The sequence below is a fragment of the Opisthocomus hoazin genome, chromosome 5 (assembly GCF_030867145.1).
Source record: "Opisthocomus hoazin isolate bOpiHoa1 chromosome 5, bOpiHoa1.hap1, whole genome shotgun sequence".
Classification (NCBI taxonomy): Eukaryota; Metazoa; Chordata; class Aves; order Opisthocomiformes; family Opisthocomidae; genus Opisthocomus; species Opisthocomus hoazin.
Genome location: NC_134418.1, coordinates 18,341,997 through 18,356,783, shown reverse-complemented (window position 1 = coordinate 18,356,783; position 14,787 = coordinate 18,341,997).

Below are 14,787 nucleotides of genomic sequence, written 5' to 3'. Positions count from 1 at the left end.
GAGGCTTTCAGCTTGCCCTTGGAGAACTCTTGGTTAGCTTGTATCCATAGAGCATTACTTTGCTGCACACTTTGCTAAGTCGTATGGTAGCAGTAGGAAGAACTAAAAGAGGCCTCTTTCACAGTCACATGTTATTTCCATTTTATGCCTTCCCAAACTGTAACTCCAACTTTTCTCAGGCTGTTAGTCATCTTCTAAAACTTTCACATTTCTGGTGTTTACAAAGTTTTCAGGGCTCAGAGAGCGCTGTGAAAGTATGCAATTAGTGACAAGGATGAAAGACGGCAGAACCTTGTCATTTCATTATCTTTATATTATAGTGCTCACAGAGCTTTCCAGTAGCCCGCTGCCTCTTAGGAGAGCTATTGCATAGAGCTGGCAGAAGACTGCTGTTGCCCTTACCATCTTAGAGTTCAGTTTTTCACTGTCCTTTCTATGGTCTGTCAGAGGGGAAACTGAAGTACTTCTATTTCAGAAGTGGTGGCATCATTCGAATGGGGTTGACAGGAGTTTAGCCGAGAAAAGCATAAGCTTAGGGTACGTCTATGGCAGACTTGACTGCATTGTAAAGGTACTGAATGGGTTAGGTGAGCTTGCTCATAGATGAGCTTGAGGACCCATGGCAGCACAGAATTCAGTGTGGGGTATCCATATGGATGAGAAGCTAAACTGCATGCTGTTATAATTAAATAGTATGTGGTATCAGAGTGAGATGTCTATTTTTTTTTTTTAACAGCTGCCTAGGGTATGTCTCCATTGTAGTGCCATTTGTGGTGTAGATGCAAACGTCTTTAGCAGGAACCAGATCTCAGTTTCTCAGACAATTGCTTAAGCAGAAAGGAAGCTAAAATTCTATTCTCATCATTCTCATGTCTCTGGTTTTCAGGATTTCTGTTTTCTTCCAGATTGCATCACCACGTCACATGTAAAATCCCATGTCCAAGAAAGGGGTGGAGGGCTATGCCTCTTCTGAGTTGAAGAACAAAGTCTGAAATCATTTGTGCAGTAAATGAAATAGGCTCAAGCCTCCTCTATGGTATGCAACTAATTAACTGATGTTCATTTTCAAGTGTCTTGTTCACAGTCAAGCTGAGACAATGTGTAATATGCATTATAATGTCCCAGGAATGTGTCCTGATTCTAACAACTGCTTCGTTTTACTATTGCTGCTCCCAACCATGAATAAACCCTGCTTGAAATCTTGAAAGGTGATGGGTGTATGCTGGAGACACACATTTTCAACATCTTCTGAATCTGAGCTCTCTGTGATGCAAAGGCTGTGAAAGAGAGCGACTCTGGCATTACTGCCTAGGAAAATGTCTTTCTTTTGGCTTTTTCTCTCTCTTTGTTTCTTCCCCTCTCTTGATGCTTACCAAAAATTTCAGTTCTTTCATTTCAAAAAAATTGTTGCTCAGAGACTTTTGGCTATTTGCATCCATTTAATTTTAATAATACACATACTGGATTTTAGTGTTAGCAATGAAACGTGATTTATTTTTTATTATTTATTTCTATTTATTTAGGATTTAGTTAACAGTCTCTGTAGTTACAAGCAGCTATAAGCCAGCCTAGTGAGTCATTTCCTTTACACTGACACCCACTGAAATGGCTCCCTTGCTGAAAATTCACTGATGTAACCAGACAAGCAGTATCGCGAGAGGTCATAGCTCATTATTTCCCATTTACTCAAGTACATGAATGTTTCCTGGACAGAACAAAATCAAAAGAAATCTAGGTCTAGAAGGGTCAAGGACACAAGGGAGAATGAATTTTAGCCACATGAATTAATGCAAAATTTATTTGTAAAAGTAGGTTTAGTTCTCATCACAGGCAGAAACAAGACAATGAAAATGTTCTTATTAACACTCCCTGTCTGCACAAGCCCTGGTGTCAGGCTTGCCTACATGTTTGGAGATAAAGTATTAAAATCATGATAATGCACTAACTCTCGTGAAGAAAGCAGAACCATAATTGACTTAATATTTAGAAGCAGCTAAACTAAATAGACATTATTAGTACTTGACATTTCTCTGATAACTTTTTCATTTACTCATCGTGGTCATCTGAGGCCTCAGTTTTCTCCCTCAGTGTTTAGAAGGCATATAACTGGAGCAAAGAGAATTTTATTGCTGGAACATTCAAGTGGAGGTTGTAGCTGTATTTTGTTGGTAAGAAATCAAATGCCTACAATGTACAAAGTGTAAAGTCACGCATGTAAATGCTGGAGATCAAAGAGTTAGTCTTCTATGGGCATTATCTAATGTTACTACTTTCTTCCTCACTTATTATGGCATCACTCAGAACATAGTGGGATTTCTTGTCACATTTGTTGATATACTGGAAAATACTTGAACTTTCTCCAAGTCTGGAGATCTGTCTGCCAGGATGGATTCCTGCAGAACCCGGAGGGGCAGCTTTGGGATCATCACTGTGTTTTTTTCACTAGACTAAGATACATTCAATAAATAAACAAGCAAACCAACCCACCAACCCACCTTGGGATAAACGAGGTTCCAGATACCAGCCTAGAAAAAGAAAATCCTGCCCTCGCACGCTGCTTCTCCTAGACAGCATTGTGCTGCCAGCTTCTGCCTGTCCCTGCAGACTGTGCCTCATCTTCTTTGTCACACGCTCAGTTTTGGGGCTTTTCAGGCCAACAACCAACCAGCATAATAACAGAGGAAAGATTTACTTTAGACTTTAAATGGTCTCTGTGGTAATTTATCATCTTTTTATCTTTTTAAGAAATCCCAGTGGTTAAAAAAAGCAGATTAAATTGCATTTTTAAAACACGTACTGCACATTCCTTAGAAATGGTGGGGGCAGAGGGAAAGCGAGATTTGTCTGTGGCTCAGCACCCAGAGGGGAGGCCTGTGGAAGCCTCGGTGACCACAGGGCTGAGTAGCCGCTCCAGAATCAGCGGCAGGTAGCTTGGCATGTCTTTGGCAATCCCTTTGCCTGCACAACCTCCTGTCACATGGCTCCCACACCCACTCCCTGTCACAGCTTCACTGCTTAAATGAAAAGAAACTGACAGCAATAAGGAATTCAAAAGGTCTCTGTTGGGAGAAAGGAATGCATGCGACTGTACAGGATGGAAACAAGTTTGGGTATAAGGAGTTTAGGAGAGAATTTAAACTTGTCTTTTTAATGCCTGAGTAAGTTCATTTGCTTCGCTGAAGTTGATTTTATGATTAAACAAGTGTTTATCTCCCATACACTTTCTGGGGAAAAGCTGGACAGAACGGAAGCCTTGTGGCTTTTCAACCTGTTGAGTAGAGGCTTTTCATGCCTCGGTATATTCTTCACATCGGGGTAAATAATCCCCAGCAAGAGGTGGGGCACCTCGCATGTATTTATGAGGTGAACCTCACAAAGCTTGAATTTCTTATACTTTTCCCATAAACATGGAACAGTATAGCTGCTTGGCTGAAAGTAGAGTCTTTTATTGTTAGCTACATTTCATCGCTGCTGCTACAGCATTTCTCATGTGACCTTGTCTGCTGATCTGCAGATCTCCTGAGCAGGGGCCCTCTGCAGTCAGCTTCTCTTCAGGCATCAGTCTTCACACGCAAAGCCTGAAACTACTTGCTAACAGAGAAATCCTCATGCATCACTACCACCCTTCTTTACACAACTCTTTCAGAAGGTAGTTACAGGCTTCCTACCTCACTGACAGTTTTACCAGAGTATTTGAAGTGTTCAGGTTCATACCACTGTTGTGCAGTATTTTGTGGCAGCTTGTTTAGAAATATTCTGGCCATGATAATTTTCTAGCATCGTGCTATTTAGGGGAAGCAGAATAGACTATGCTTGACTAACTACAGTCTCATTCATTTTGGGGCAGAAGGGCAGGTTCTACATCATTGTGCATCTCTTTTTTTTTTATTTACTGCTCTATTAGGAGAAAAAAATGTAATAATTAATACTTAATTGCATCAAATGGGCCCAAAATTTGCTCTGAATTGCATGCACGTAACTCACTGGCAATTGTACTTGCATTACCTGAAGGCATTTAAATTGCTTCATGAGATTCCCTTTCCTTTAGCCAGATACATAATACTTCTCCTCTGAGATCTGAACTGTTTTATTTAGTAATTAAGGTAGTTTGTGCAACATCTTAAAGATGCAAAGGGCAGATACATCAATTCAAAATCCAAGGACTAACTCAATGGCTCTTAAAGCTTTCCCATTAGCGAATTCTCTGAAGACGAAGAATTCTCTCAAAGGCATATGCCTTTACATTTGGATTTGGCCCATTTTAAACCAGTATCAGAGACATAATGAAAATAAACACTCCTAAATCTAATGGATGTTTAATAACATCCTCTCATTTTGTAGCTTTACTACTTTCTTTTTCATTTCCTTCACATATTTTAGAGCTGACTTTCTCATGTTACTCACAGCCCTTTGGTCATTGCAGGTTTAATTTTGTCCTACAGAAGATATGTGAATGTGTGTAGAAATTTGAAATGAAGTTTGTGCTGGTGCTTGCCAAAGAGAATCCTCAAAAGATACACAGCAAAGCTTTTGACAGTTTCTAAAATTTTGGAAATCTTACAGCAATCCTGAGCTGTTATGGCTTGAAGATGATGATTTCACCAAAAAGTTCCCCAAACACAACTGAGCAGGTGAACTGGAGCAATAGAAATGGAAATTCAAGTTCACACTTTTTGCATATAATATTATTTTTGCCCTAGGTTCTACACATATCTGTGAAAGATGCCTGATCTCTATGCATATGTAGTATAAAACTAGATAGCAAATTAGGAATGACATGTTGGCAATTTGCTAGTGGATGAGTGTCACTTGTTTTACAACACAATATATTGCATTTTGCTGTCTTCCTTTAAATCTCCCCACTCATATCTCTGACTGCTCAGTTTTGGCTGTTCTGGTATGCCAGAGATGAATGGTGGGCATCTTTCCTTAGCAAGGTGCTGCTGTGATCCACACTCCTGACTCTTTCTGCTCTTGGAGTTCTTGCATTGTGTTTGATGCCAGAGTCCAGTGGCAGTACAGAGCATTGGGAGACCATATAATTACTTGTCCACATCCTCTTTTGGAGAGTAATTACAGATCTTCCCTGCACTCTTAGTCGGGTTTCTGGATTTCTTCTCACTGGAAACCACTGTAAGATTTTAACTGGGCTAGGGAAATAGCAGATTTTTGAGGTCTGTTCCAGAATTCAAAGAAAAATTTGTCTGCTTTGAGGGAAATAAATAATTAAAACTGCTAGATGAACATGAGAAAAATATTTAATTTCATTTTGAATTCTTTAACTCCTTTTAAAACACAAATGTCATAGTAAAAAATCTATTTTGAAAATGCATAATCAACAATTTTAGACACAAAAATTTCTTTTGGATCTTTGTGAGCAAACTTCTCTTTTTCCCTACTGAAGTGCACTCTGCAGCAAGTTTACTTTTCATTGAGAACATCTTTTTTCCACCATTTTGCCCAGCTAACGACAATCTTAGCAAGGACAATGGCTAACAAAGACATGGAGCTGGAACAAAAAAATTTGCTCTGCAATTAAATTTCTCATGACTCATATAAAGTAAATAACCATTACCAGTTTGGGTACAGGAAGAAAAGTAAGCGGTTTCCACCTTGTAACAGCTAGTTTCCGCCCTCTGGGCCTATTGAATGCAAACCAGGACCAACAGCCTTGGGCCCAACGATAATTTATCCGTCTCATCCGATATCCAGGCTTCTTACTGTAGGCTTTCCAAAACAATTTTCACTGGCTGTGTACATCCAGAGTCAAGTTTTGCTTTTACTGTTCTCTTTCAGAGATAGAACACCAAGAATGGCAAAACCCTTTAGAGATGAGCAAAGATGGCTGTCTTTCAGAGGTTGAAACCTGTCCTAGTTCAGGTATTAACCCTCACATGGGTTGCTTTTACATAGTTGTGAAATGAGATCTTGTTTAAAAAAATCGCCAGTTATGGTCCAGAATAAAATATTGGCTGCAGACTGCAGCACTCCTGTGTGCCCTTGCTCTGAGGACAGCGACTTCTGAGAGAGGTGGGACACAGAGTACAGAGCAAGAATTCCTGTAACCATTCCAGTTAAACCCACTTCCCCACATGAATTGGCACCCATCTTTTCTTGTTTGTTCCGACACAGTCGGCTGCTCAGTAAGGGCTTTGAGATATATTTGTGGCACTAATGGTCATATATACGCTGCTCAACGCTGGAACTTGGAATAGCATGTTTGTGGTTTGCGCATGCGTGCACATAAGATGCTATTTCCTGTCTTCGGGTCTCTTTTCTATCTCCCACAGCCCCTGTACCTATGAAAAAGTGGATGGTTTGGATTGTTTTTAATTAGTCTAAACTTTCTTGCAACTTCTTCTTAAAAAGGAACATTATTTTGGGTCTATTTTCTACCGTAGAAGAATTTGATGATTTTATATGAGAGTGCCTCAACTGCGGGTATTTAATCGAAGCTTGCAAAATAGTGAAATAAAAAAAGTCTGCTTCTTTCCAGCTGTCACAGTTGTTTAAGCCTATTTGGTACCATATCATCAGTACTAAAATTTTAACTATACTGAACAGTAAACGGAACCGTTTAGTAAACTGTATCTGCAAGTGTGTAAGTAAAAATCTCTTCCCTAATTAGCCAGTAGTATGTTATTTAAATCAGCTAAAATAAATAGGCAGTTGCTGCTACTGCCATAAAATGCATTTTGAAAACACACAGGAAAAGAGGGCAACTCCTAGGAGCTTGTTTGTCCGGGTTGTGCATGACTCTTCATGCTGTAGCATTGTCAAATTGCACCACTGCAAGGTGTTTGCTGTACACCAAGTAGGCATGAAACTATGTTGAATGCAAATTATACTCTGCACTTTCTGAGTGAAATGTGACAGAGTTTAATTGCCCAAATAAAAGGAGAAGTAACAAATAGGTCGTGTTTAACTGTTTTGGAGCACTGTTTTGTATATTACAGACGAACTCTTTTCTCTGGGCTAGTTTCCAGGATCCTCTGTTTAATTGTCAGCTTCAACTCTTCAGAAGAACTCTTCGAAAAATCTGAAAATATCAGGATTTTTTTGATAATATGAGATTTTTTCTTATTAAGATCAACTATAGACAGTTCATAACCTGTTTATTACCTCTGAGAAAATGAAAATCAAATATTTTATCTTTAAATTCTAAAATATATGAATTTTTTGTACAATGAATTACTTAAACTTTGTTAAAATTAGATGTTTACACTTAAAACACTACAAAAAGAGCCTTACACTGTGTGGCATAAGTACGAAATAGGATGTATGTTTTAAAATGGCTGAAGTTTAATATTTTAAAAGAAGAAAACTTTGGTCCTTTTTCCTCAAGAGATAGCTATGGATTTTTTTTGACAACTTTTGAACAAATAACAAGACAGATAGAGATAATAATCTATTAAATATAAAGTCTTTGAGTTAAAATGCACCAGGCATGGAATGTGAATTTGAAGGAAAGCTGAAAATTGAAGCATGAAAAAATGAGGAAATAGTTAGCTGATTTCAGAAAATGCTATATTCATTTTCATGGAATTTGAGTGGCCCTGCCCAGGTTTTACTTGATGAGAGATTATTTTCAGGAATAATTACATGGGGAAGAAGGACAAAAGCAGAACGTTGAAAGTGATTCATTTGTACGAACAGTGGGGGCCTGCTGGGTGAGTGATTATAGTAAGTTATCAGTAACTTTGACCAAGGAATAATAGCACCCTCAAGGCATATATTCCACACTACTAAACCTGTAATTTTGAAAGAAAATGTAATGCATGCATTTTTGAAAGAAATGTAAATGCTGGTTTGATTTTGTGATGTGATATGGTCCCAAGGCGCTCCGCCATACTTGCCTCCCAAAAGGGCAGAAAACAGCACAGATCCGTCAGACGGACTAGGTAGGGTCTTGTACTTCTGTAGTGCCAGCTGGCCACCCATAGTCCACAGCTGTCCCTGCTCCACCTTCTTGTGTACATCAAAGCATACCTCAAGGAACTGGTCAACTCAGGCTGCAGGTTACCATTTCTATTGAATCCCTGGCAGATGCTGAAACTCCCAGAACGCAGCTTATGCATTGAATACTCGCTGTCATCTCCAGCTGAGGATCTACACTCACATACTTGTACATTTGTAACTCTTATATGAACTCTGAAGACGTATGATATCCACTATGTTGTCTTCAGCATGTAAGAGTCTCCAAGAACTGAGGCTTTTTAAAAAGTGTATTCTCAACATGGCAGCCTACTGTGAGCACATCAGATCTGTCCTCTGATGCTTTCACTGGCTTCTCCTTAGATTTTAAAACAGATTCAGGGAGCTGTTGCTTATATTCAGCCATATTCTTCATTGCCACGTATGCCAATGAAGGCATATTTCATTGCCTTGTCTGGGATATGTTAGAGATGTGGAAGGGATTTGTTGCTCACTACACTTCTCTGAAAAATGGAGCACTCTATGTTAAGAGGAAATGTCTTCCCTATGGAGAGGATAACTTTCTCCAGGGCTGATCTCATACTGGAATGAATTCTGGAAATTTTAAAAGCCCCCACAGACCTCACTGCCTTCTGCTCCAGTTGCAAGGCACTGTTCTTTGACCCCCATCCTCTCTAATGTAAATATTTAACAATATACATATGTCGAAAGGAACAGCGACCACAACTCTGAAACTCTACCAAGCAAAGCACAAGCTTTTCCCACAGGGAGCGAGTGAGAGGACACACAGTATTAGGGATGGCGCTTCCTGCACGACAGTAGGTGTTCCTCCATACATAGCAAGACAGTACGGAGTGCGCTGTAGGAACATCTGTAGAATGACACAGCAGCTCTGGGTTGCCTCTGGGAGAAGGTCTAGCCCTGAAGCCAGCTGCCGGCCCAGACTCCTTTGCGTCTGAATGAGCAGTGGAGATGGTACAGGGAGATCTGAGTTACAGGCAGCCTGAACCTTGTGTCCATATTACCCTGGATCTCGTAGCAATCTAACCATGTGGCTATCACCTATCTACTTCAGCTTTATAGCTGAGGTTGTAGACTTGTGTTTTAGCTAGTACGCCATGCCACTCCATGCCAGTGGCAGAACTTCAGCTATCTGTGTGCAGTACTCAAGGGATGTGATATTTTTTTCTGTTGCTAACTCATCAAAGTCTAGTGGTCAAGTTGATAGCCTGACCCAGGCTTTTTCAAGCTGTATTTCAAGACCGAGATGAACAAGTTTAAGTATTTGCTCAAATAAATAAGCAAAAGTATTAAATCTTGGTAATAAGAATTTGGCAACAAAAGCTTTTTATTTCTGCCTTGGAATACAACACCATTACTTCTTTCTCTCCTTCCCACTCGTTCGATTTTCCAGGTACCACTCAAATTGCCCATAAATCTTGGACTCTTAATTTAGAAAACAATCTCTCAATCTCTATCACCTCCTAAAAAATACTCCTGAAAAATGGTAACTATTTTAAACATCACATTATGGGTTTTGTTAAGCTTTCAGTGCTTGCGCTACTGAAAGAACATTGGAAAAAAGGGAAAATGAAAGTAATAAAAAGAAAAATCTTAACTGTGTTTAGATTTCTCGCAACACATCAAATAGAAAACACGTATCATGTTACACCATTCGATTAGCTGCAATCTGCCAATTCCACTGAAGTGCTACCACCTACATACACACTTTTTTCCAGAGTTTGTGAAAGGCTATACCTGGCAATAAAACTCCTGGTATTTTTGAAATAGCACACATGCACACACAATACGTGAGATATACGCCATAACCTTGTGATCATACTTTTAGTTGTACTTACAGGAACACAGAGGCCTTCAGTAGTGCCATGGCTTCTAATGGCCCCTGTTCTATTACGTATAGATACACATAACTAAGATAATCATAATACCTAAGAGTTTATCTGACTAATGTGTGGCTTGTGTCCCACAATTGCGATAGATATTTCAGTGGAAAAAAATCCCTCACTTGTCCTACCTCTTCGATCCTCCACTTCCTATTATTACAGCCAATTGTTGGAGGCAAATAATTATCTCCTTCCATCTATGATTGGTGTCCCTGCTTGAGAGGGAAAATGGACATCGCTAGGTCTCAGGTGGCTGGATGACAAGTTAGATGGAGAAGAGCCTGCCTGCCTGAAGCTGGCTGTTTGACACCCACGGCCCAGCCCGGGCCCCTGCCTGTGGGCAGAAAGCACAAGGGGGCTGTGTCGAGCCGCCTCTCGCCCCAAAGGGCTGCGCAGGGGGCAGAAGTACTCTTCTGTAGCGCTACTGCGGAAGCACAAAATGATGTTTTTCTTGTGCCAGTTACGTTCTTATCATGGTGTAATTCTTGCAAGTGGCAAGAGTTTATTTTATGTTTGGGGTGTTTTTGTTCCTTTTGCAAGTATTTGAGATAAAAATGGAGTTAAGTAAGCTATTAATGATTCGGTGGGCACATTTTTAGGAATGACCACACTACCTCTGCTCAATACGGTGGAAGAGAATAGCTGGTGCTCTGGTTACATTATTGTGCTTTAAAAATTCAAAGGGAGATCCCATATATATCCCATAACACCACTTCTTATTCACTTGTGCTCCCTAATGGCAACTTTAAATTCTGGCTTCTCTATTGTCTTTGCTAAAGACGCATGACTTTGTGCCTTTGCTGCCAGAGTGGCATGTATTGTGCCAGTGAAATGCAGCCACTGCCTAATGTGCATTTACAGAACTTTCAAAGACCGCTATATATACATTCCTCTTCTTTTTTTTTTTTTTTTTTTTGTGGAGGATATATGATTTCTTCTATCAGAGCAGCAGCTTGTGATGTGATAGTACAATGACACACGAGGCCAGTGCAGCCAGATACCTTTTTGCTTCATATTAAGGGTATGAGCCTTCTTTGATGTCAGTAAAGTTAATAAAATTTAGAGATATAAATATCATGTCAGTACTCACTGACTAAGAAAGTAGTACTAGATTCCCTTGCTAGCCTCAGTTTTTACCAATTTTCCTATTTATATAAAAGAAAAACCTTTTAGAAATAAAGACACACGTCCTTTGTTTGTACAACTTCTTAGACAATATGTGGAAAAGAAGACCATATGTTCACTCCAAAGTTACACCATCTTTTGGTCATTTTATAGCACACAAAAAGGTGTCTTGCAGGGAAAATCGCTACAGCCCGAATCCCTCTAATCTCTCCCACAGAACTCACAGCAAATCCAAACTGAAAATTAAGTGAGATTGGGGAATAAAATCCAATGACTTCTCCCTTCTCAGTAGGCATTTTTTTTTATTTTGACAGATATCTGCATTTTTTTATTCTGAAGAGCACAAGGAGAATTTGTAGGACAAAAGGGTACTCACTGAACATTTCCACGAAGCTCAGCCTATAGGCTAGAGAAGAAATAACAGTGTAGTAATTTTGCCTTTTTTACACCTGTCCACGATTTTTTTCAAATGTGCTTTTACTTTCCTAAGTATACACACTGCTCAAAACCTGGCAACCAAATAGATCTTTGGCTGTTCAGTTTTGTCCATTACATAATGGAAAACTGGTTTGTTTTGGTTATAGGTAGACGGTAGACCGCATGACATTTTTTTCTATTCTTTTATTTTTGGACTAAATCCAACAACTAAATTGACACAAAATTTTGAAGTTGGCTTTCCCTGATTATTCACTAGTATTTTCTTGTTATGTTTCATGTAATTTTGGGAAGTGATGAGGATTATTATTCTGTATCACGTAATTTATAACGCATCATACAACCTATTTGCTGCATTACTTGCAGAGATCGAAAAGAGGGGCACAAAAATGCTTCACTGCAGCTGTAGCACATAGTCCTGAGTACATTCCTGTTGCATTATCTTTATCTGTTTCCCAAACAGAACATGATTCTAAAGTGGCTACATACGCAACAAGCAGTACTTAAAAAAACTAGTCATAAACTGAAATGTGTCAAAATGTGTTTTGAAGAGGTTCTTGGTTAATTAAAGACTCCTTCTCATGTTCTGAGCATGAGCCTGGGCCTTGAGACCCAGCTTGCTTCTTATTCATACTTTGTAAATGAGGGCTTTTACTTACTTTCAGGTATAAGGTTTAAGCTTGAGCCAACTTCAGAGTAATGCCCATTCCTTAGGTCAGTCTACAGTATCCAAAGACAGCAATGCGAATGTGTAAAACCGGACAAGGGAACTCGCTCGATTCTTTTGCTGGGCTCTTTTGCCTGGCACCCTAAATTCAATACAGTCCTAGCACGAGGAGGTGTCAAAAAAAAGCCTTTTGCATTCATAGCTGCTTATGATTTTCAAGCATACCTGTAACGTGTGCCTTCACAGAATCTGCTGGGGTTTTTTAAAGTACAGCCTCGTCCAGAACAGGACCACACCTGCTGGTATCACACATTAATTTAAGTATGGTGTTTAATAAGGAGATAATAAAGACAATGACTGAAATGCAACCATGAGTACAATAACACACCCTAATAACTTTCAGCTGACTGTCTCATGTTCATTTAAGTGGCTGAGGATTAAAATAATGGGAATAAGGTAAAACAGGCCTGTTGGTAACATGTACCAGCACAGCTAAGCGGGGACTAATAAACCATGTATCTATTATATTGTATAATAGTTGTCCTTCAAAAGTCAGCACTGCCATGTATTTCTCCATCTTTTATCCAGAGGGCAACATAACTCTCTGTAACTGGGAAATGCTAAGCTTTTAAAACACCTAAGAATGAGGAGACATATTACCATGGTATCATATGATGAATGGAAGATGTGATGCATCCCTCTTACTGCATCTTACTGGCAATATTACAAATTTACATATATTAGCAAATTAGACGATAGTCTTAAAGGATGGCATTCTGAGTGTTGCATTTGTATCCTGGACGTTTCTATGAAGCATGCCTAGTATATAAATACCAGTTTGCTCTAACACATACAAATGTAAAACTGCTAAGGAAATAGTAATTTACCTGGATATTTTGACTAAGTCTCCGAGAAATAGGTCAATTCAGACTAGTTTCCTTGTAAGCTCTATTTTAATGCCTGTATCTCTTTTCTAAAGGCCAGGCCATTTTTACCCATGTAAATGTCCCATGTTCTGAATTGCATGCAGTAATCTTGAGGGGAGAATATGTATTTGGCACCATTTTCAATGATCAAGACACTTTACATGACATTTTTGTTTAAATGGCATGAAAACCAGAGTTAAGTGCTGTGTAAATGAGGGCAGAATAGAGCCCTTTGTATCTCATTTTCCAACTGCCGTGGGATCATCTGGAGGTATAACCACATAAACCCCCTGAGGATATGTCGCCAACTCTCTCTTTTAACATGCTGTTCCCTGATCACATTGGAAATCCACTCAATTTAGATTTAATCTCAGCAAAATCTACCCACGACTTTCTTTCTAAATTTGCCATACTACCTTTTTGTCACTTTTTTGCATGGGTGATTCTGTTTAGCTGCATTTTTACTCAGACATCCTCAAACGTGCTTCTTTGTGCATCGGGAGGGCAGGGGTCTCTCAAAATTAGGGATGAAACTGGTGGCTCAGCCTCCCGTATGGGAGCGTATTGCTCCCTCTGTCACCGACTGCTGCATGATGTTAGGATTGTACCTTCTCCCTGATTTACTTTGCTTTTCTGTAATATGGCCATAATGTTTTCCAAACATTTTTTTGCTTAATAATATTTCCAAGTTAAGGCTCTGCATTTCATGGAGCAAAAGTATGACCATTCTCCCCACCCAAAAAGGAAGCTCCGAGCTTGTAATGCGTGACTATGGCAAATCTACAAGTGGAAAATAAATAGGAAGTTGCATGTGGAGGAAGAGAAAGAGACATAGAGACCAATGGATTTATATAAATGCAGCTTTTAAAGTGTTGGAGGTTTTAAAAAATTAAATAATTGTAAGGAGTAACCAGCTGTAGTATTATTCTTCACTGTGTAATCTGCACAGTGAAATGTAAACAGGGGGTCAGGCTCTCCTGTGGCCATATGACCCTCTCAGCAGGAAAAGGGGGCACAGAGAGAGGCTGTGCACAGAGAAGCGTAGAAGGATATTCATGAGCTGGGAACTTTTGCAGCAAAAAATAGCTTTCCTGCATAGTCAATGGTGCATAGCGTTCGGTTTAAAAACCCTTATTAAATTAAGAGGAGCTTTCTGCATCCACCAGCCTTTGCCACCGCTGCTGTGTGTACTTCCATAATGTTGTTGAGAACACTGGGTCTTAATATCAACTTGAAGGTTTAGAAAAATGCAATAACATTCAGATACAACTTGATTACTGACGGAACAGAGATACAGAACATGAAAACTGATACATCTGGGGAATCCAGCTCTTCTGAATCTCTTTGTTCCCTAAAAGAATTATTTCTTAAAAAACCAACGTCTATCTATATGTATATATGCATTCCTTTGTCAACACAGGAAGATGGAGGGATTGGCAGCCCAGCATTCTTCAGTATGTTAATCATCTAATGTTTTCTGTTCTTTAAAATTCTCTTTTCTTCCTTTTCTTTTTTTGCAGATTAGAAAGCTGAGCCTGTCTCTTGCACTCTGATCATAGTTCTCATGCTGTGTATTTAATACAGCATATTTTTTAATTCACAAGCATACTCTCTCTGTCATTGCTATAGTCACTATAGCTCTGACTACCTTTTTGTTGTGGTTCAAACATCTTTTCCCTGCAGTATTTTTATGGCATAACAAACCTTTATTTATTTCTTCATTTATTATTTTAAAAACCAATATAGTTTTACACCCAAAACACCCGTTTTTACATAACCTTGAGATGCCTATTCA